We start from the raw sequence: 20,397 nt of genomic DNA, 5'->3' as shown, positions 1-20,397 counted from the left end.
TCTTCACAGGACATACCCAGGCGTGGGGAGGGCTCACAGGGTGAAGACACACTCAGTCTCGCCGGACACTGCCAAATTCCTCCCCTCAGGGCTCACGTTCCCACCAGCAATGTATTCTGTTTTGGCCACGATCATTTTAAAAATTTTACGTCTTAAAAAATGTCGCATAAAAATTTAGATTTCCATTCGCTCTTGAGAATTGAGCAGATAGACGGCACCCATTCCCGCATGCGTGCCTGGGCTCTCCAGGTCGCCACCACCCTCCTCGGACAAATGCACGGGTGTCTGTTTATACTGGCCCAGGTGTCAGAGTGCAGGCTTCTGACTTGTGTGAAGTCTTGTTACATAAGTTGTGCTTGGTAGTTTTACATTTTCATTACTGGGAATGAGACAGAAAGTGTGTCTGTTCTGATAGTACTTCCATTTAGGAGTGTGTGTGTGTGTGTGTGTGTGTGTGTGTGTGTGTGTGAATCTTTCTCTAGTTTTGTTGTTGTTATTTTCACTGTATAGAAAGTGAGTGGGGTTTGAGATGGAGAAGGTCGTCCACCTCTATTTCCAAAAGAAGCCAACCCCGAGCCACAGGTGTTTGTGCGTGGGGGGGCCTGGACCCGCCTTGGCGGCAGAGATCAGGTCCACTCGGTGGGATAACTGGGCATTGCTGTAGACGTGTGAAGACGGCTGGCGTGGACTGGTGCTTCCGGTAGTAATGTCCCTGAGATGGTGACAAAGATGCAGTTTCTGCTTGTTAGGGACCTTCCAGAATTCAGTCACCAAATACTTATTAGTGATATTAAATTCTTACAATACTCTAGTTTGGTGGAGCTCTTTGATACACATCCTTGTTCTCTGAGGATGTAATTGGTATGAAAGTAATCACTTGACATAAGTCTGTTTAAAACAAGGATGAGCATGAAGAATGAAAAGTGATTAGGACTTTATTTTGAAAACTGAAAGTAAAATTAATGACCTGTTTTACCGTGAGTGCCAATGAGCTTGTAGTTGAAATTATACGCGCTTCCTTAGAGCAAGCCAAAATGAGGCGCATTGATGCGGGACACGTTTGTGCGGCAGCATCACCGTATGTCCTTCATTCACACTTGATTTTCACAGCAGAACCAAACTACTTTTTCCTTTTTTTGTAACAATATCTGGTGGCTTCCTCCGTTCCTGGCAGGTCTTCCTTGGTGGTCAGAGCTCAAATGGCTGCCTTTCGAGCACTGACCACTCTTCCTTCACATTGGCTGCTCGAATGCTGCCCGACTCGTATTTCCTGATACTTTCCCCTGAGATTTGGGCAGTTCTTCCACCCTTTATCTGGTTTATCAAATCTTGCATCTTTGCAGGACCGGCAGTCCCTCTTTGAACTGATTTTTACAAGAATCCCATTACTCAGAGAGGGCAGGAGTCACCAAGAGCAGAGACGTTGACGCGCCCGGCACCCACCCACAGCTGCGTGAAGCAGGGAGGGGTTTTGGGAGTGATTTTCCAGATGGTCATTGGTGAACGAGGCTGTGTCTGGATGACTTTGGCCTCCTACGGCGACCTCAGGAGTGTGGGACGATGAGAAGCTGCTGCACGTCACTCAGTGATCAGAACAAGCCCGTTAACCAGCCACGCCTCCCCTCAGGACACTGGCACACAGTGGGCGTTCTGTCACACTGCGAGCCCCGGCCTGCGGGGTACTCTGAAAGACCCACGGTTTGCGGTCCATCACGATGCTAGCATGCATACCTTTAAACAGTCTTAAATGGGAATTTTAGTGCAGATGCTCCCTCCTTAGGATTTAAAAGGCTACTGCCTATGGTTAGTTAGTGTTCTCTCCAAACTCGAGCAAATACAAAAAAAATAAAAAAGAAAGAAAGCTCCACTAAGGACTCGAGTGTGCAATGCACTTGAACGTGCCAAATTTAATTTACAAGTTGATCCTGGAATTTGTCTGACGACGTGGAATCCACGTCGCCTTTGAAAAGATTGTAAGGGTGATAAACTGGCTCGATTTGAGTTCATCTTAAACTCAGTTTCTTCACGGAAGGTGTTCCTTATCGATGGATGTTGGTGGTGACGCTAACACCATTATACACATATGAATATGTAATGAAACTAGTTTCTACAGCACGCAGGTACCAGAAGCGACGTTACACTGGTAAGTGCCAACTGACAAGTCATTGAATCCTTTTCAGCCATCCTAGTAGAGCTGTGCTGGTCTTTTCCTCGTTTTCAAGGTGAAAAGATTGGATACTCGGAAGGCAGGTATTCAGAATGTGGCCAAACTGTGAGTTGTCAGCAGAGTCAGGACTACGACTCGGGCCATCACCCAGTCTTTCCTGTCCCTACACAGTGAGCACTGTAAACTGGCCACTTTGTGTCACTGACTCCATAGGCATTCGCTGGAGTGGAGAGGGCTCTGTGCAGAGGTGATTAGGGGAAGTAGAAAAAAGGAAGTGCTTTCCATCTAGAAAGACATGGGTTCAAGCCATGAAACGTATGAGCCTCCGTTCTTCTCTCCATAGTTTTGATTTCTTTCTCCCATGTCCCTCAGCATCCCGGTTGCTATGGTTACTGTAAGGGTGGGAGTGGCCAGCATGACAAAGAGTAAAGGCTCCGATTCTCCGTCTCCTCACACTGCACGGACTTTCCTTGAACAACTCATCATCCCAGTGTATTTACCACAGTGCCTAGCACTGACACACATCTGTGTGTCACCCATTTTAAATTTTTATTCTTAAGGAAGATAACAGAAGTATTGTGTGTCTTTTAGGTTTTGGGGGAAACTGTCAGAAACTTTATTTGAAAGAAGGACAGTGGTCATGACAGAACAGGGACCTGTCCTCTCGATCCCCAATAACATGGAACTTAAAGTGTTTCAAGAAACAGCTCAGCAACCATTAGTTCCGAACTGTTCACATCCACGAACCAACGTTATGATGTAAAATCGAAACTCAGCAACAATCCCCTTTGGCTGCTGCCCGACTCTGGCCTGGGGTCTGCAGCGGGCCCAGGCTGGGGCACCACCGCGGCTCTCCGGGACCCTGCAGGTCAAGGTCCGGGGTGGCCCTGCCCAGGGGGTCTCTGGGGTGCATCCCTGTCTGGGGTATCCTTTGAATCCACGTGGAGGCAGCCCCACCTTGGCTCCTGCTCTATTCTGCATGGACGCCACCAAAGTTGAGTACCTGCTGGTCGCAGGGGCGGTCACCATGGCCGGTCCTCACTGGGCAGCACCTGAGGTGCTGGGGGAGCAGTGGCAGCCCCTTCTGTGCTGTGCCCCGTGGGCCCTGGCACTCTGGGCCTGTGATGAGAGGGCCAGCCCGGGACATCTCGGACGTGCCAGGGGGGCATCCTTCCATCTAAACAGAAGCTGGGTTTCTGTTTAGATGGCTGACCTACTTCGAAATGTCCCTGGGCCACACGCCGGTTCCCTCCAAAACACGTTTTCTTACTTTTCAGTACGGGTAGGCTGTGAAGTTTCCAGACGCGAAGTTCTGTTTCTTTTTGACGAGCCCTTCCCTCTCCCGGCATTGGCCAGTGTCGGACAGAAGCCAGGCTGCTCCCCCAGCGCTTGGCTTAGCAAGCAGCCTTTGCAGCCGCTTAATTCTACCCTCCGCAGAGCTCTGGGTGAATGTGCCAGGTTGGGCACCACATTGTAACAAGGCTCGCCTTCCTCCAGCGTTGAAAGCCAAGTCCTCACTTCCAGCTGACCTTTAGCAGAAGAATGACGTTCACCGTGTAGGCTTGTGCAGCATCCATTCGCGACCACTTAGGGGTTTTCTGACAAGAAGGAGGCTGCCCCACAACTCCTCCTGGCAGGGTCTTCCCACAGCATTGCTTCTCAGCGAGGAGTGCGGCCAGCCAGCCTCACTGGCTCCCTGGCTTCACTGCTCCCACGGCCCTGAAGCCGCTGCCTAGCTGACTGGCCTGCCTCACACTCAGCTGCAGGCCACTCGGTGGCCAGTGGCTGGTGGCCGTGACTTGCGGGCTGGGGCACGGCTGTCCGGTAGGCTTGATGTGCCCCCAGCCAGGCTTCGTGTGGACAAGTGTCGGCACCTTTTGTGAATACCAAGGAGCGTGATTGCTGCAGCGCTTGGTGAGAGCGTTTAGTTTTGTAAGAACCCGCCAGGCTGGCTTGCAATGTGGGCATACCACTCGCATCCGCAGCAGCGACGGGTGAGGGTTCCTGTGGAACCATATTCTTCTGAGGATTTTTAGGGGGATTTTTCCATCATTCTCTTTTTATTTTAAATCAATTTTTTTTCAATTACAGTTGACATAGAATATTATATTAGTCTCAGTTGTAGTGGTTAGGCAGTTATACAACTTGTGAAGTGATCCCCCGGTTAGTCTAGTGCCCACCTGGCACCATCCATAGTCATTATAATATTATGGACTATACTCGCTATGCTGTACTTTACGTCCCCGTGGCTGTTATTTTCTATGCCAATATATCAATGCTTATGAAGGCAGTTTTGTTAAGTTGCAGTTTCCTTGAAAAAAATATTTTATTTAGGTCTTCTAATTTATAGACTTCTAGTTTTATAGACAAGCAAATTGTTCCCTCTAGTTTTCTTTAATTTTCTTTCTCTGAAATTAATTCTCCTTTATCATTTCGTATTTCACATTGGAATATTTTCTTGTTTTTTTTCAGGCTATTTAAGATACAGGCTCTTGGATTTTAAAGATAGTTTTTACATTTTTATGTTTCTTAAATAATTAATGTTTTGTTTCCTCTTTATGAATTCCTTTCTTCTTTTCTTGGAATTGTTCTGATCTTTTCTAATTTCTCTAACTTCAACATTTAAAAAGTTGATTCTGACTTGTTAACAAATTATGTTAGACTAAATATTTTAATTAATGCTTAGTGGGCTTCCATTGCTTCTTGTGTTTCAAAGTTGTCATTTTCTATATTAATGTGCAAAATTATTTTGTATGAACTCTATAACTAAGTATTTATGACATATTTTTAAACAGTTCCCAGGTAGGGTGTTTTATTTTTTTCTGGCTGTGAGATGTGATTGACATAACGCGGTCTAAGTGTAAGGTGTGCACCGAGATGGTTTCATACACGTACTTACTGTGGAATGTTGATCACATGACGTTCCTTAGCGCGTCCTTCACCACACGTAGTTACCATATTGGTTGTTATTATGGTGAAACATTTAAGATCTACTCTCACAGCAACTTCCAGGTGTACAATCCAGTTAACTGTGCTCCCACGCAGCGCATTAGATCCCGGAACTTATTTCATTTTAGGATTGGAAGTTCCCACACTTTGCCCGACCTCTCCTCGCTTTCCCTCCCCCCAACCCTCCCCCCAAGCCCTGCCAACTGCCACCTCCTCTCCGTTTCTCTGAATTCCACCGTGTAGTTTTCTATTTGTGAAGGTGCTGTTAACAAGATACTACATTGTAAAATTCATCTTATTTCCACTTTATTTTTAAATTTTTATCACTTTAAACAAATCGAATGTTTTTCTCCATTTTTTAAGTTTTAGCTGGTTATTGCTAATACACATAAAAAATGTTTTAGTTATATTAATCTTTAATCCAACTGCCTTAACACATTCCTTTATTTATTTAATTTATTGTACAAGTCTTGCTTTTTCTGGGTACTCAATTGTATTTAGCAAGACTCTTCTTGTTATGCTGTGTCTAATATTTATCATGGTTATTTTCTTTTCTTATATTTTTGAATATGTAGAACTGCTGATTAATTTGAATAATAATGGCAATTATGGGCATCAATGTTTTGTTCCTGATTTTAAAGGAAAGGCATTAGTATTAACTAATTTAAATGATCACTATTCTTGGTCTTTGGCAAATCATTTTTAACATATTTAAGAATTTTATTTATAGAGATTTTATTAGAAGTGGTTACTAAATTTTGTCAATTACCTTTTCAACAACTAGTCATCACCATTTATTTTTTTCTCCTCTAATTGACGTAATTTTTGTAATGTTGATGGATTTCCTAATATCATTCCTGAATTTCTGGACTATACCTTGTTTGGTCCTAGTCTTTATTTGATGCATTTCTGCTTCCTTGTTGTTAATTTTTGTGTCTAGATTTATGAGGGCATTTTCTAGTTTTATGTACCCGTTTCTGGTTTGGGAGCCAGGCTCTGGGAATAGACGGCCTGGGCTGGAACCGCCTGGCCCCACTCACTGGCTATGGACCATGGACAGCCTTCTCTCTTCCTTTGAGTTACCACCTTTCTTCTCTCACGGAGGCGTTGTGAGTGGCTGACATGCAGTGCTCTCTCAGCTGCCAGAAAAGGGTGCTGCCTCCTCGAGGTAGTACGAGGACCTTCCTATGTTTCTGTAGTCTGGAATTATATAAGGAACTGGTCTACTGACGCTAGCCTGGCATCTGGGGCACCAAATGTGTGTATCACGTGGTCGTGAAATGATGAGGACACCTGAGGTGGGACACCTGACTGCAGGTGTTTTTAGAGAAGAAAGGTCATCGTGGGCTGGTCTGTGGTCTGTGAACTCCAATCAGGTAGGTAGATTTTCAAGGTGAGGAGGGTGACACAACCGGCCGTGTCCCTTCTTGGAAGAAGGAGCCTGAGATGCGACCTACTTGTACACAGACGCTTCTGCTCCTCTGAAACTCTAAGATTTGCCAAAATGTTTGACACTCATTCTCATCTTTTAAAAACCCGTGATCAAGTTGGGCCTCTTTTTGATGGGCCACGAAATAGAATATACTCCGGGAAGATGGAGGTTTTTCTTCTTGTCGTTTAAGCTGAGAGTTAGTCTCCAACTTTCTAAAAGGAAGTCTCATGCTTAGACAACTTCCAGGCCATGCGTAAATAGGGACGTGAAACGTGGGGAAAGAAGTTCCTTGGTTAGTACGTGAATCTTATGTAACCAGACAACGCAGTTACACTTGAAAGACGGAGCCCGAACCAGGGGACTTCAGCACTCGGCGGCGTCCAGTGTCACCTAGAATGAAATACACGCATCTCATGTCGACTCTTCAGTTTGCTCCTCTCCCAGTGACTGGCCCCCACGTCCCCACCCCCTGCTCCAGCCACATCATTGTTCAGTCTAGTCCATGAAGACGCCAACTCTTACCCTTCTCGGGACCTTTCTTTTTCCATCCCACTCTCTGGACAGGTGTTTGAATGCTGGCTCCTTCTCAGTGCTCAGCGCTTGGCAGAAATGCACCTTGGTGACACCTTCCTGAGGTATTGCCACATGCTCCACGAGAGTTCTTCTGTCTTGTCGACGGCGGCCTGACTCATGTCAGGACTGTGGGTGAATAAATGAATTAACGCACAGAACGGCTAGCCCGTCCACCAGAGAGCGAGGTGTTGTCCCTGGCCAGTTAGCTCGCTGCAAAATGCTGACGAAAATATGTTGTCAAACTGCATGAAAGTACTGACATTTTTCATTTTGACCTGCATACTGGCAGTTTCATGGGATTGAACCTACTAATTTGGCACCATCCTGGCTCTTTAAATATTTTGCACTAATATTCTTACACAGAACAAAGCTCTTTCCTCTCCCCACCCAGGTGTGTTACTTTACCAAAGCTGACTCCATTTCTCTCCAAATTTCTGAACTTTTCTTCCTTTCCCCCAACTTTCCATTTTCAGGCTGGCTAATCCCAGGTGGCGAGCAGTGAGAAACAGTTGGCCTTAATATGTGAAAGTTGCTCGCTCCTCCCTCCTACTGGAACTATTAGCATTTCAAGGAGATTCTTGGTAACTCGTGTGAATCTTCAATTGACATAATTTAAGACACTTGAACAAAATAGAAATGAAACAGCTCACAGTGGATGGCGGTATGTGTCAGGTTTATTTATTTTTTTTTTCTATTACAGATGACAAAATTCTAAATTGGCTTTGACTCCGACCGTCTTATAGGGACCCCGTGATGACACTGGGCCCCCTGATAACCTGGATTCTCAAGCTCCTTCGCTCAGTCCCGCTGCACACGCTGCCGCCCTGTGAAGTAGCGTTCTCACAGGCTGTCGTGCAGGGTCTCTGGTCCTGCTCCCCACACAAAAACACAGGATATGGTGAGGCCAGAAAGGAACACCCACGGAGCCATAGATAGGGGAGTCATACTACTATAGTCTCACTGGCGGCCGGTTGAGACACAAAAGCAAACATCTGCCAGTACCTCAACGAGGGGTCTTCCTGCACCCCACTCTCGCTGGCGGCCGGGTGAGACTTAGGAAGTAGGATCCACACGATCTGCAATCTGCCACCTGCGCCTGCTAACCCCACTTGCTAGCCGCAATCCACAGTTTGCTTCTCTGCCAGCCAGCCAACCAACCAACCAACCAACCCCTTGCTAACTGCAACCCGCGCTTGCTAGCTCAGCCACGGCGGTAAATTAGCGGCCAATGGCTAACTCGTTACAGCTGATGGCCATAGTCACAGCTGATGGCCATCTACTACCCGAGCCAGCACCTTTCCACGTGAGGCCGAGAGCCTGGAAACTGCTCTCCTGGCTCTGTCCCTACACAGGCTCTGGGTCAGGACGTGGACACCCTGGGGGTCATATGCAGCTGGCACAGCGGGCACCATCACCGACACCCTTTTGTGCCCAGCTGTGCTGACAAGCAGGTACTGCCCCTGTGCCCAGGCGCCCACAGGCCCTCTAACCCCCGCGGTCGGCTCCTCCTAACCCTAGCCTGTCACCGTCATCTCAGAGGCGCCCTGTGACACGCTGCACCGTAGCAGCCGTGTCAGATGCTTTCACCATCCTTCCTACCTTTTGTTTCTTTTCATTTGACCATTTCATACACGTATTGAGCGCAGGTGCTCAATGGCCATCGGTGAGCAAAACGGAAGGCTCTGGTCTGGGGGATTTGTCCACGCGGGCATTCTGCTTTATGACAAATGCCTGCTGTTGGCCAGAATGTGCTCTGTGGGCACAGGGACCCCTCCCGTCCTGTGCACTCTGCTCGGGGACCAGAACACTTAGGAGTCCTCACTTCCCGGGTAAATTCCCCTAAGAGCCACTTGGGGGCACTCATGCTCCATGCTTGTGGCCACACATGTGCATGAGAATCAAAAACCCGGTCCAGTCGGCAGGAATCACCCTCCACTTGGCCTCTAGAAAAGGGGAGACGGGGGCCCCTTGTTAATGGCTGCAACAGTCATTAAGTTACTAGGGAAGAAAAGCCACACCAAGTGCATATCCAGTGGGACAAATGAGAAGATTTGGTGGCCTGATCTGCACCCAAGGCCACCGCTCCTTCCCGAGTCGTGTTTCAGCCCCACAGGGCGGTCCTCTGCTCCTTGCCAATGAGATCCTTGAATGCTCAGAGCAGGACAGCTCGGGGACAGAGACAGGATGTCCTCGGAAATGCCACGGAGAGACCTGAGGACAAGAGACTTAGCCCTTGGCCACCGGCGCTGCTGGCCTTCACAGAAAAGAGCAGTGTCACCCCCTGGCTGTGTCCACAGCTGCAAAGGTCATTGAGGAAGGAGCCATGTGGCTGGCAGCCGCAGTCAAGCTGACGAGGCACTGTTCCTTGAGTACTGAGGAACGCACTCCCTTTGCGGGGTCTTTTAGGGAGATTTTACACATGTTTGGGACCGTACCCTGAGATAGCTTAATGTTCTCAGCCTAAATGAAACCGCGTCTCTGGCAGACTGGTAGCAACACATCAAAGTCTGCAAAGCAAGCCAGACCTGGAGATGGCTCGCAGAGCCAGGGTGCTTCCTGATGCGTTACCGCAGCCCATCAGCTGTGGGAGCACGAGGTAAGTCAGCAGCAGCCAGGAAACCCTCCGCCGTATCAAGGTGGTTTGAGGGACCACACAGCTCTGTCAAATGCCGTTGCTTGGGGGACTCCTGAGATCTTAGAGGATGTGAACTGTTGACGCTCCGACAGAGGAAAGGCCACGAGTTTAGCAAAAGGACTCTGAGTCAGAAAAGGAAAAGCTGCGGCAGTTTCCCAGTTTGCAGCGCTGCTCACAGGTGGGTCAGCCCGAGACTCACCTGGGAGCTTATCAAGCGGCAGACGCTGAGTCAGCAGCGTCAGAGGCTGCCTTTCTGAGCAGCTCCCCCCAAGTCTGCTCCTGCTGGTCCTCGGCCCACACTGGATACTGAGGTCTCGGCTCATTCAAGGTTACTGAGTGCTCGTGGTCATGTGTCAGGAGGCCCGGCCGTACCGGCGGCTGGAGAGAAACGTGAGTAAAGCTGAACTTGGTCCCTTCCCTGTTGAGGCTTATTATTTTACTGTGGGAGACAAATAGTCTAGGAGACGGGCAACTGGTAACTTGTAGTGCCGTGAGCAGTGGAGCCCGGGGAAGGCTGTGAGCGCGTGGCAGGAGAGAACACCTGGTGGGGTACCAGGGCGAATAGGATGGTCGGCTGAGGGAGCCTTAGGTGGTGGGGGAGAGAACATGGCAGATGAGGCAGCGTGTATGCAAAGGCCCTGGGACAAGAAGGACACGGTTTCTTGGAAGAACTGGAAGGTCCACGCGGTTGGAGCACAGTGAGTGGGAATAACCCAGCTCTGAGGCTGGAGGGGACGCGGGGACCTGGCGGGGCGCTGGGGGTCCCATTAGAGTCCCAGGACATCTGCCTTGTTGGAAAGTGCAAGGGCACTACATACTGAGGGGAAGTGGGGACGAAAGGCCCCTCTTTTTACAGTAAGGGGAGCATTCCGCGTTTACAAACTTGTCCCTGCAAAGCGTGAGCCCAGGTCACATGGCCTGACAGTGGGACGCGGCGACGGGCTGGTCCTGGAACCGCCACAAGGGGGCAGCAGAGCAGAGACCGAGCAGCTCAGGGACCACGAAACTGCAGGGAGGGGTGTCGCCAAAGAATCTTAAATTGATATTCCAGATATCCTGAAAGAGGCTGGAAACCCCCACAAACAGCCCGCAGTGCTATTTATTCCAGTCGTCCTACTTCGGTGGCTTCAGCTGGGTTAGACTGCAGGTGACAGTGACAGTGGGAGGGGAGGGGCACCATGGCTATGGCATCTGATGGGAACTGGCGTGAGGCCTCCCAGCGCTACAGTGGGTAGGACCTCCCCTCCCGACGTGTTGCGGGGGTCCTGGCAGACAGACAGGTGCCAGACGGAGCCGGTGATTAAATGCCGAGCTAGCTCTGAGGGGGCCAGCAGGGGGAGCCCTCCACCCGAGGCATGGTGGGGTGGTTTTGGGGACAGGTGGCCACACATTGCATGTGCCACGGTCTCATCCTGTCTTACAGGCGTTAGGCTGGCCATTCTTGGCTCTGGGACTCTCCCGACCTTTCCACCCGGTGGCCAACAGGCCTCCAGGAAGGAAACAGGCTTCAGGTGTGACAACTTAGCTAGCAATAACCAATGTCAGCGTGTGGAGGGGACCATTTGAACCAGGACACTGGTACAGTCTCATGTGCCACTCAACGCCGGGGACATTTGTCGTGCAAACATCGTGGCCTGCGCTTGCACAGGCCTGGATGGCACAGCCACCCCCGTCCTTGTGTGTGCTAGTCCAGTATGTGTATTCACAGCAGCGTCACCACACACACGTGAGTAACGCGTTTTGCTACGGCATCACCATGGCTACAATGTCACCAGGCGGTAGGACTGTTTCTGCTCCGTTATAATCTTATGGGACCACCGCCGTATATGCGGTCTGTCGCGGACTGAAATGCCATCAGGCAGCACGTGACTAGTTGTTTTCTTTCTTAGGCTTCCTTTTTGTTTGTTGGTGCAGGCGGAGACAACGTACAGGCTAAGAAGCCCCGCTAATCTCAGAGCAGTGAGGGTCTGCCAGTTTCCAAAAGGGCGTTCTGTGTTCAGACATCACCACACTGCCATCCTGTTGTTTGTTTGTTATCTTGGCACCAAAGAAAATACTTGCATGTTTCTCTGTATTGGAACTGGAGTTGCCAGGGGGAGTCACACGTCTCTTGTCTTGCCCCTGGAGCGGACAGGCGGCCACTGGAAATGTCAGCCCTGCCTGATCCCGCGCTCTTCAGTCACGGACCGGACTGGGTGATGTGTGTGGACCAGATGCTGACGGGTTTGCTCGTTCCAGTCAGGGGTCTCCGTGGGGCCAGGGTTGCTGTTGGCCACTGCTTTCCTTTCTTGGTGGACACAGTTTCATATCCTGGCCTCCCTGAGTAGTTTGGTGTGGCCGATGGAATGAGTGGAAATGACGTGTGACCTGTGTATTGCCCCACACGTGCGTGACCACCAGCCGTGTTTCCCTGTGTCTCCCACTGACTTGATGTAGATGAGCAGAAGGGAGGGTCAGGGTTCCTGGATCTTCTGCTGAGTCAGAGGCCGTTTGGGGAATATGGGCAAGAGAAAAACATCGGTCATGCGTGCGTGTTGTATGTGGAGGTGCTTGTTTCAGCAGTTGGCATTGCCTTACCTGGCACACAGGGGCTTCCCTTCCCCTCACCCTTTTTCTGTTTTAAATTAAATAAATTTTCAATGACAGCTGACGTACACCATTAGTCTTAGGTGTACGACATAGTGATGAGAGAGACATTTATAAACCGTATGACGTGATCCCTGCTCAGTCCAGTGCCCACCTGGCACCACCTGTTATTATAGCGTCATTGACTGACTTCCCCATGACTGTTTTTATAACTGGCCGTTTGTACACAGTGAGCTTTTGGTCCGGGTTCAGGAACACACAGTATGAGGAGAGTCACCGGTCGGGGAGGAGTCCAGAGCGTCTGGAGGACCTGGTGTAGGTGACAGCACAGCCAGGCGGAGCCATGTGACAGCTGTCCCGAGGCCTGCGTGCTGCCCGGCAGCTCAGAAGGAAGCCTGGCCCTGACCTGTCTCCCTGTGGGGGCAGGTTTTATCGCTTACACTCAGAAACCACGCTCGCTCTTGGAATTCAGCCCCGCCTTCCTGGGTCCTCCTCTGCCAACGTGTATTTTGAGGCCAAATGATGACCAGGCCTGGCTGTTTGGACTGTCCTAAACTCACAAGACATGTTGGTGGACACCGTGCCAAAGGCGTGCCGCGTGGCATCGCGTCACCTCTAGCTGGGGGAGGCGGGGGCGCTGGCTTGGCTGAGAACAGTGAAAACATGTCCTCCTTCCTTCCCTCCCCCCATAGCACGTACGCTAGTTGGGGTCCTGGGTTGTGGGCCGTAGACTGACTCTAGCTTTCTTGTGCAGGAAGGACATTTTTGGAAGGATGTTGAGGGTTCAGAGTATCATTGGGGGGCTGGAGAGTCAGACTTGGAAAACAGAACCACCGAGGAGGCCGGGGAAGGCTGGACCAAAGGGAAGACTGCAGAGGCCGGGGTGCAGTGGGGACTGTCCATCCCTGGATGTGAAGGCCGGAGTGGGGGCTGGGGGGGGGCACTGCACTCACAGAGCCCGGTCCTGGCTCCCTGGGCTGTGCCACGGTGGGGGCAGGGGCTCTTGTCCCCTTCAGCTTCCAGAGTGGCTAGAAATGCTGCCTCCTCAGTGCCCATGCACAATGGCAAAATAAAAATAAAAAGTGAAAGCTTCGTTTTTCCATGTCAGAGTCTAGTGCAGGCGTTCCTCGTTGGGGATGCCCTTCTGTGACTCGGAGCCAGGCCCTTCCCCTGGGGCTCCAGCCGTCTCAGAACCCTCAGCCCCCAAGCAGAACCCAGAGAGAGGAGCTGCCACCAGTGTGTCTTAGGCCCCACCTGGATGGCAGCAGGAGGGCACGGGTGGCAAGGGGCACTGTGGCTCCCACTCCCAGAGCTCGTGACAGGGCAAACATAACCTCGAGGGGTCTGGGACACACAGGCCTGCTGTAGGGCGCTCCCAGGGGGACAGTGTGGCTGCTCCCAAACAGATGAAAAGTCCCTGTGAGGTCCTGGGGCTGCACGTGTGTGTGGGGGGCGGGGGGATCCTGGGGACAGAGTCCTTCCCTACACTTTGAGAAGGTGGGTGGGCACTCATGTTTGTTGAGAAGTTATCATGCGTCAGGCACTTTGCAAATAGAATCTCGCTTGATCTTTAGCACAAGCCTTTGGAATAAACCACTACTCTTTCCATTTTACAAATGAGGAAACGCAAGAGAACAGGCTGCAGGGGGTTATTCGGCGGGCTAAGCAGAGCTGGGATTCACTCCCAGGCCTTATCCTCTCAGAGCCCTCTCCCCTCACCCTTTTCTGCCCAATGTAAGGATCCCTGGGCTCCACCCTTGGCCCAAAAGGTTCCTGCTTCTCACTGGGCCGCATTGGGATGCCAGATTTGGATCAAGATAAACCATAAGCAGTAAAAATATGCTGTGGGGTCAGATGTCGTGTTTCCCCATGGAGAGGGAATTTTGGGAAAAGCTGGAAGGATCGGAGGGGCTGGGGAGGGAGGGAGAGGGAATAACCTGGCGCAAATGTGAGCAGTTACCATCATCAAATATTAACTTAATTGCAAAAAAAAAAAAAAAAAGACTGAGGATGCCAACAAAATAAGTACAAGAGTACTAGGCGTTGGCTTTTTTGGCAAAACAGATTTGTCTGTAATCACCCCTAAAAAGATATAAAAGGAATTGCCTCACACAGTGTGCTCACTTAAGACTGGGTTTTTATCTGTTTCTCCAGAAAACTGCCTTTTGAAGGGGAACCGCATTAGCTGAAGATGGTGAATTTGTCTGCTAATTGCTTTCCATTATAAGTCTAAGCAACATTTAACACTGCGAGGGGAGGCAAAATTATCAGGACCGCTAAAAGTAGAAATCATCTTTTTCTGAGTCAAAAGTTCTGTTTTCTCAGTTGAGAATGAATGGTTTCACGCTCACAGGACACCGTTTCCTATCTCTTAGTCAGATTGTGGGAGCAATGACCATAAAGCTCCCACAGCCCCTGCTGGTTTCGAGGTCTTATGAGCCGCCCCTGAGGCATATTAGAGGACCTACTCGGCAAGGAGAGACTCGCTCTAATCAAAATTATTTCCTGGTGGTGTGGGGTGGGGGCGGGTGACACTGCCCTGCCATCATTGCTTCAGGCTTTTAAACTTCTGTGCTCATCTTTGACCCATGTGCTTCTATTTTCTTTGTCAAATCCCTTTTGAAAGTTGGTGAATACCACTCTGTCGATGGAGATAGAAACCCAGTAGTCCTCGTCCATCGTTTTAGAATATTTGAATTCACTGTCAGTGTTGAACAAATCACAATGTTTTGCACAACATTTAGAATTTGCAGCGTTCTCCAAAAACCCACACACATGAGAAGGTCTTGCAAACACAGAGGCCTCACTGCCTCCTGGCAGAAAGGACTCTCCTCCAGGACCCCCATGCTAAGCCTTCTGGCTGCCAACCACCGTCTCTGGCTCCATCGCTCTTAGACACGGTCTGTCCAGCGTGTGGGGGGTTCACTGCTCACTTCCTCACCAACACGGGGTGCTCAGTCTGCATAACTTGAACCAGTCTTGGGTGTGTGAGTAGAAAGTCATTGTGTTTCATTTGCATTTTCCTGATGACTCACGATGTTGAGCAACTTGTCATATGCAACTTCTTTCCTGAAATGTTACTGTCCCAGCAGTGGCTTAGTGCCCGACTGTCCCAGAGCCAGCTCCTTACACCCTGTCGTGCAGTCGCCCTCGCTGGGCGGCCCAGGTCCCCAGAGGGCTGAATGCCTGCTCTCTGGGAGCCCAGCTGCAACCAGAGGGCAAGAGATGCTTTGCTGACACGTCTCTGCAGGGAAACCACAGTGCGAGCGTCTGAGCCTCACTGTGGTTTTCTGGCGTCAGGTGACAGACAGGCTTTGTGTCTGTCAGGGGCAAAGAGGACGTCAGGCGCATCATTGCACGGGTGAGCAGTTAGGTGGGGAGGCTTCGGGGAGCTGTGGCGACAACACAGAAATGCATCCTGCAGCGGTTACCCGCCTGGTAGTGGGCTCATGACCAAAGGAAATCCTCTACCGAGTTTTCATCAAAGGCAGGCCCGTCGCCCACGCCCCACCGCACACGTCAGTCTTCCTCCCGCAGGTAACTTACAGTGAAGTGGAGACGCCCTGAAGCTGACTGCTGCTTGCCCGGGGCTGCTATGCACATCCTCCTCCTGTGGTCTTCAGTCTTGTTCCAGGTGGATCCATCCTGCCCTCCAGCAGGACTGTGAACTTGGTGGCCCAGGCGTCGTCCGTCGTGCTAATCGGTGTTCCTTCTAGCTCTCCGCAAGGAACCGGGCACCATCCTTGAACTTGTTTCCAGCAGGTGCCCACTGGGCAATAGGAAGGTGGGGCTCGAGGTTCTGCAAACAGACCAGTCTCCTGCTGAAGACGGCGCATGCAGGCAGCTGACGTCCCCAAATAGGCTGTCTTCCTCTGAAGAGCCTGGTGCTGAATGCAGAAGGAAACAGGCAGGAGCGTCACGGACACATGGCCTTCTCTCATCTGCTATTTTAAACTCTTCAGACTGGTGAAGACTAGTCTTTGTTTCCTGCTTCTGAGCAAAAGTAATGGGGACATTTGGTTTACATGGTTGGTTTGGGAGGAGAAAAGGTTCCTTTGCCATTGATCTGACTTAAATTCTTGACCATCAAAAGGGCAAATCCTGCATATTTGGAAAAACAAAAGACGAGTGAAGAATTGAACATATAATGAAGAACACTGCAGTGGACGGTTTCTTAAGATGAGAAGCCCCAACATGTGCTGTAAACATTTATGAAGCAGCTTTAATGAAGTCTGCTGGGTCCATCCTTCTTGTAAAGAGGTGAAGTGTCCCATGTATGGCTGGCGGCCCTCTTTGTCTTCTGGCCTCTCCCTCCGTTTTCTAGAGGTATCTTCTCTCTGGCAGCCGCCTGCCCTTCCGGACTTTCCCTGCTGCCGTTACATTCACACGTTCCTGGAGAGAAGCTCTGTGTGCACAAGTGTTTTACATAAGCGGTGTTACTTGTATTAATGGCTCTGTAATTGTTTTCTTCGTGCAGTGTATGTCTGGAGAGCTTCCTGTGTTCGTGCCCATAGGTCTTACCTGTTATTTTTATTTATTTTTTACTTTTTTAATATTATTTTTGCAGCTACACAGTACTGTAAACCATGAATGCACACCAGTATATTTAGCCCCTTCGAAAGCATTTGAAAAACTCCGGAGCCTCTAAAATTCATACAATTGGACAACTTGCTTCCATTACCAGGAGTGAGCAGTCGTGGATTTCCTTGGGCTTCCTGAGATCCCTGTCATGTTGAGGATTTCCGCCTAAGCATCTGTATGTAGCATGTGCGGTTCCTTTTGAGAAACATGGTAGCATTACCCCCGTGAAGCTCTGTTTCCTCCTATATGTTCATTTGCTAAATTTATTAGTTGTTATTCTCTCTCATATTCCTTGATGGCCAAAATGAAAATAATCAGCGTTTCTCTGTGATGCTCACCCAAAACTGGTCTGAAGACATAAGCACAGAGCAGAGAGGGCCCCAGGCCCGGAGCTGCCAGCATCTTCCCACGTTGCCGCACGGGAGAGGGTCTGAGAGTATGGCCGACATGGGGAGGGCAAGGCTGTGCCTCCCGACCTTGATCAGGATCCTGGATCCAGCGGTGCCTGCAGCCAGAATCACTGCTGGCCTCTCCCTTAGCGGCCCCGGGCGTTTTCCTTTTGTTTCCGTCAAATGGGGTAGCAGTGGATGTGGCCCTCACCGGCAGAGCTTCAGGGCCGGGTTTTGTCACTCCTGGTATGTCTCCTTCTGGTTTCAGCATCCTCAGTGAGCTTCTGCCTGCCCCTCAATGTCCTGCCTCTTCGCTACTTATTTCAACATGGCAAAAGACTGACAAAATCAATAGTCTGTACACAGCATAAATCGTTCTTTGTCTGACTGCATAATGGTTACTACGTGCCCTTGCTGTTAGTTCATATTTTACTTAGGCAGCACGGCAACCTCCCCCTGCCCCAAATCTAGCAGGCATTACTTTCTGTGCAGAAATTTTACAGTCATCTCAACTCCAGCACGCTGGGAAATAAGCATCTGGAGAAGCTTTGCAGCCTCCTCGTTATATTTACATGTCCTCGTGTGCGTCAGGCCTGAGCTCCCGCCAAAAGTTTACATCTAATTGCCCCACATCATATTTTTCCCCTTAAATAAAAACAAATGGTTGTAAACACTTTTGCTGCACACTGATTTTGTTTGCCTGCTCCACATGGGCTCACAAATGTAAAATGCTTCACAAGGCACCTCAGACTTGATTCCAGGCAAAGCAAAATGTCAGTGGCACTATTTCTCTCTTAATGAGTGTACCGCTGGGCCCCTGGTTCCACGCTCTGGCATTGTCACAAACAAGAGGGGACTATTGTTAAAAGGCTCAAGCAGAGACGGAATAATAGGATTTTTTGTTTTGTTTTGTCTTTAATACATTCAAGAAAGAAACATTCGGGAGGAATATGCACTGATGCCGGGAAGGGTTCCAGAGGGTTTGAATTGTCGCACATGAAATTGCTGGGGAAACTCGTGTGTGAGCGTGAGCCTGGGACACCTGGACGAGGAGAGCAGCGTGAAAGGTGACCACAGGCTGTGATAACTGCATGTGTGTGCACGCGTAGGATGTAACATCAAGCTAATGGTACCCTTTACAATGTGCATGTCTTCTTGATAAAGTATTTTTCTTTTGGCATTTTTAGGGCACGGAGAGGCTGTACAGTGTGGTGGTAGGGCCGTGGCTGCTGGAGTCAGACGTCCTGGGTGTCAGGCTTTCCTTCTGATGGAGGGGGGGGTTTACTTTCTCAGTCGCCGGGGCCTCCGTTTCCTCATCTGCAGAGCAGGGATTAAAGACAGCAGGTGTCTCATGTCCGTTGTTGTGAAGGTTCGATGAGTCACTTAGTGGGTCTGCACGGGGGCCTGTCCTGCCTGGGAGTATCTGCTTCGAGGGTGGAGGTGAGGCTGTGCAGAAGGAGATGCTGTATGTGGTGGTGAGGATGGAGACGGAGAGGAGGAAGCTGTCTGCGAGGACGGGGGTGACGGAGATGGCAACGAGGACGGAGGGACGACCTCATCTCCCCCAGCCCCTGACGTGGCATGTGCTGCCAGCCGGCGCAGACAAAACACCTCAGAGCACACCAAAAACATGCTTCTTGCTAAAACTCTCCCAAAAGTTATGGTTTGGGGTGTGTTTTCCCGTTTTCCAGAATGCATGGCAGCTCTGCGGAGGCCGTGAGGTTTCGGAAGCGGCCCCTCTGGGCCTGCGGCTCGGGGCTGCACGGCATCCGCTCACGTCCTGCTGCTTGTGGACACACGGGTGATGTTGGAGCCAGATTCCGGGCAAGGGTTTTTCCTCCCACGTACAGAATGGCCCTTCCTGTCGGTCTGCATAGGATGTGTGGCAGTCCGTCCAGTAAATGGCAGTTTGCTTTGCTGGTTTATAATCAATGGCTTATTATTCTCTCACACGGCACTCTGTCAAGTGCTTTGTTCTCCTCAGAAGTATTGTACTGTGATGTTGCAAATGATTTTGAAAAGATTTTCCTGAAATTGTCAGTGTATAGATCGGGAGCCTTTTGACCTAGGACTTACCCCAGTTTTCAAACGGACTTGGGCCAATCCACCATCCCGCACGACGTGACGTGATTTGGGACCCACACCAAATGCTCTCAGAAGAATATACTGTTCAGGAATTTAATATCATTAATTTAAATAGATTAGGAATGGTATTATTTTCTACACTTTTAATTATTGCTTGGCACCCTCTTTGTTTGATAACCTCTGAGTACAAGTACAAGGGAGATTAAACAAGACGGGTAGGTAGTTCCTGACATTATAGGAATACTTTGATAAAGGGACAGAAAAAGAATGAGGTGCATAAGTGACACCCATGGAACTAGCATAATTAACGAGTGTGAAGTAACCTATAAGGGATTACGTTCAGGCTTCAGGAAATGGGATCTTTTCAATGATTGCATAAATGGCATATTTTCTTCAACGATGTGGAACAACTTGTAATTGTTAAGTGTGAGGCAAACAGATGACTTCGGGGCATAAAAACCGTGTACTGAGGTTCTGAGGTAGCCAATTCCTTAAGGGTGGTTTACAGACATCCCAAATCTAAGGTCAAGGACATCAAATAATTCAGACTGAGACACGTTAACCCTTTGGGTAACTTAGTTCTGCGGTGTAGATTACCTTGTCTTGTCTGTGGCAACTGTGAAAATATCCAGAATTAACACGGCTCACCCCGTGGCCTGTGTCCCACTGTCCCTTTTGTCCCCAGGCCAGGGTATTGGTCACTATTTCAGAAGTACAATTTGAACACCAGCGTATTTACGCTCTTCTGCCCCACCCCATCTCCCCTGCACCCCAAAACTATATACACACAGGGGAGCCTTTGGCCCTCTAAACCCTCATCAGCCCCTCCCCCCAACTGTTATCAGCAAAACCGCCAGTTACACCATCTTTTCATTCTCCTGATGAGAGACCCGTGTTTCCCACTCAATAGCCAATGGCTTCATCCCTTTATTTTAGCAACGACGCAATGTGACACAATCCGTGTTCTCAGGAATTTGTAGCAGATTGTAAGTCTTTACGG

General features: G+C 49.8%; 1 long non-coding RNA gene across 1 annotated transcript; it reads left to right on the top strand.

The window, feature by feature from the left end:
* Positions 1-14,542: 14,542 nt before the first annotated feature.
* LOC117017270 (uncharacterized) lies at positions 14,543-17,983 on the top strand. The gene is made up of 2 exons (XR_004422055.1): positions 14,543-16,602; positions 16,910-17,983. It is a non-coding gene; the product is annotated as an uncharacterized LOC117017270 (long non-coding RNA).
* Positions 17,984-20,397: the final 2,414 nt, after the last annotated feature.

This window comes from Rhinolophus ferrumequinum, chromosome 25 (genome assembly GCF_004115265.2).
Source record: "Rhinolophus ferrumequinum isolate MPI-CBG mRhiFer1 chromosome 25, mRhiFer1_v1.p, whole genome shotgun sequence".
NCBI classification, from domain to species: domain Eukaryota; kingdom Metazoa; phylum Chordata; class Mammalia; order Chiroptera; family Rhinolophidae; genus Rhinolophus; species Rhinolophus ferrumequinum.
This window is presented reverse-complemented; position numbering and strand designations above follow the sequence as displayed.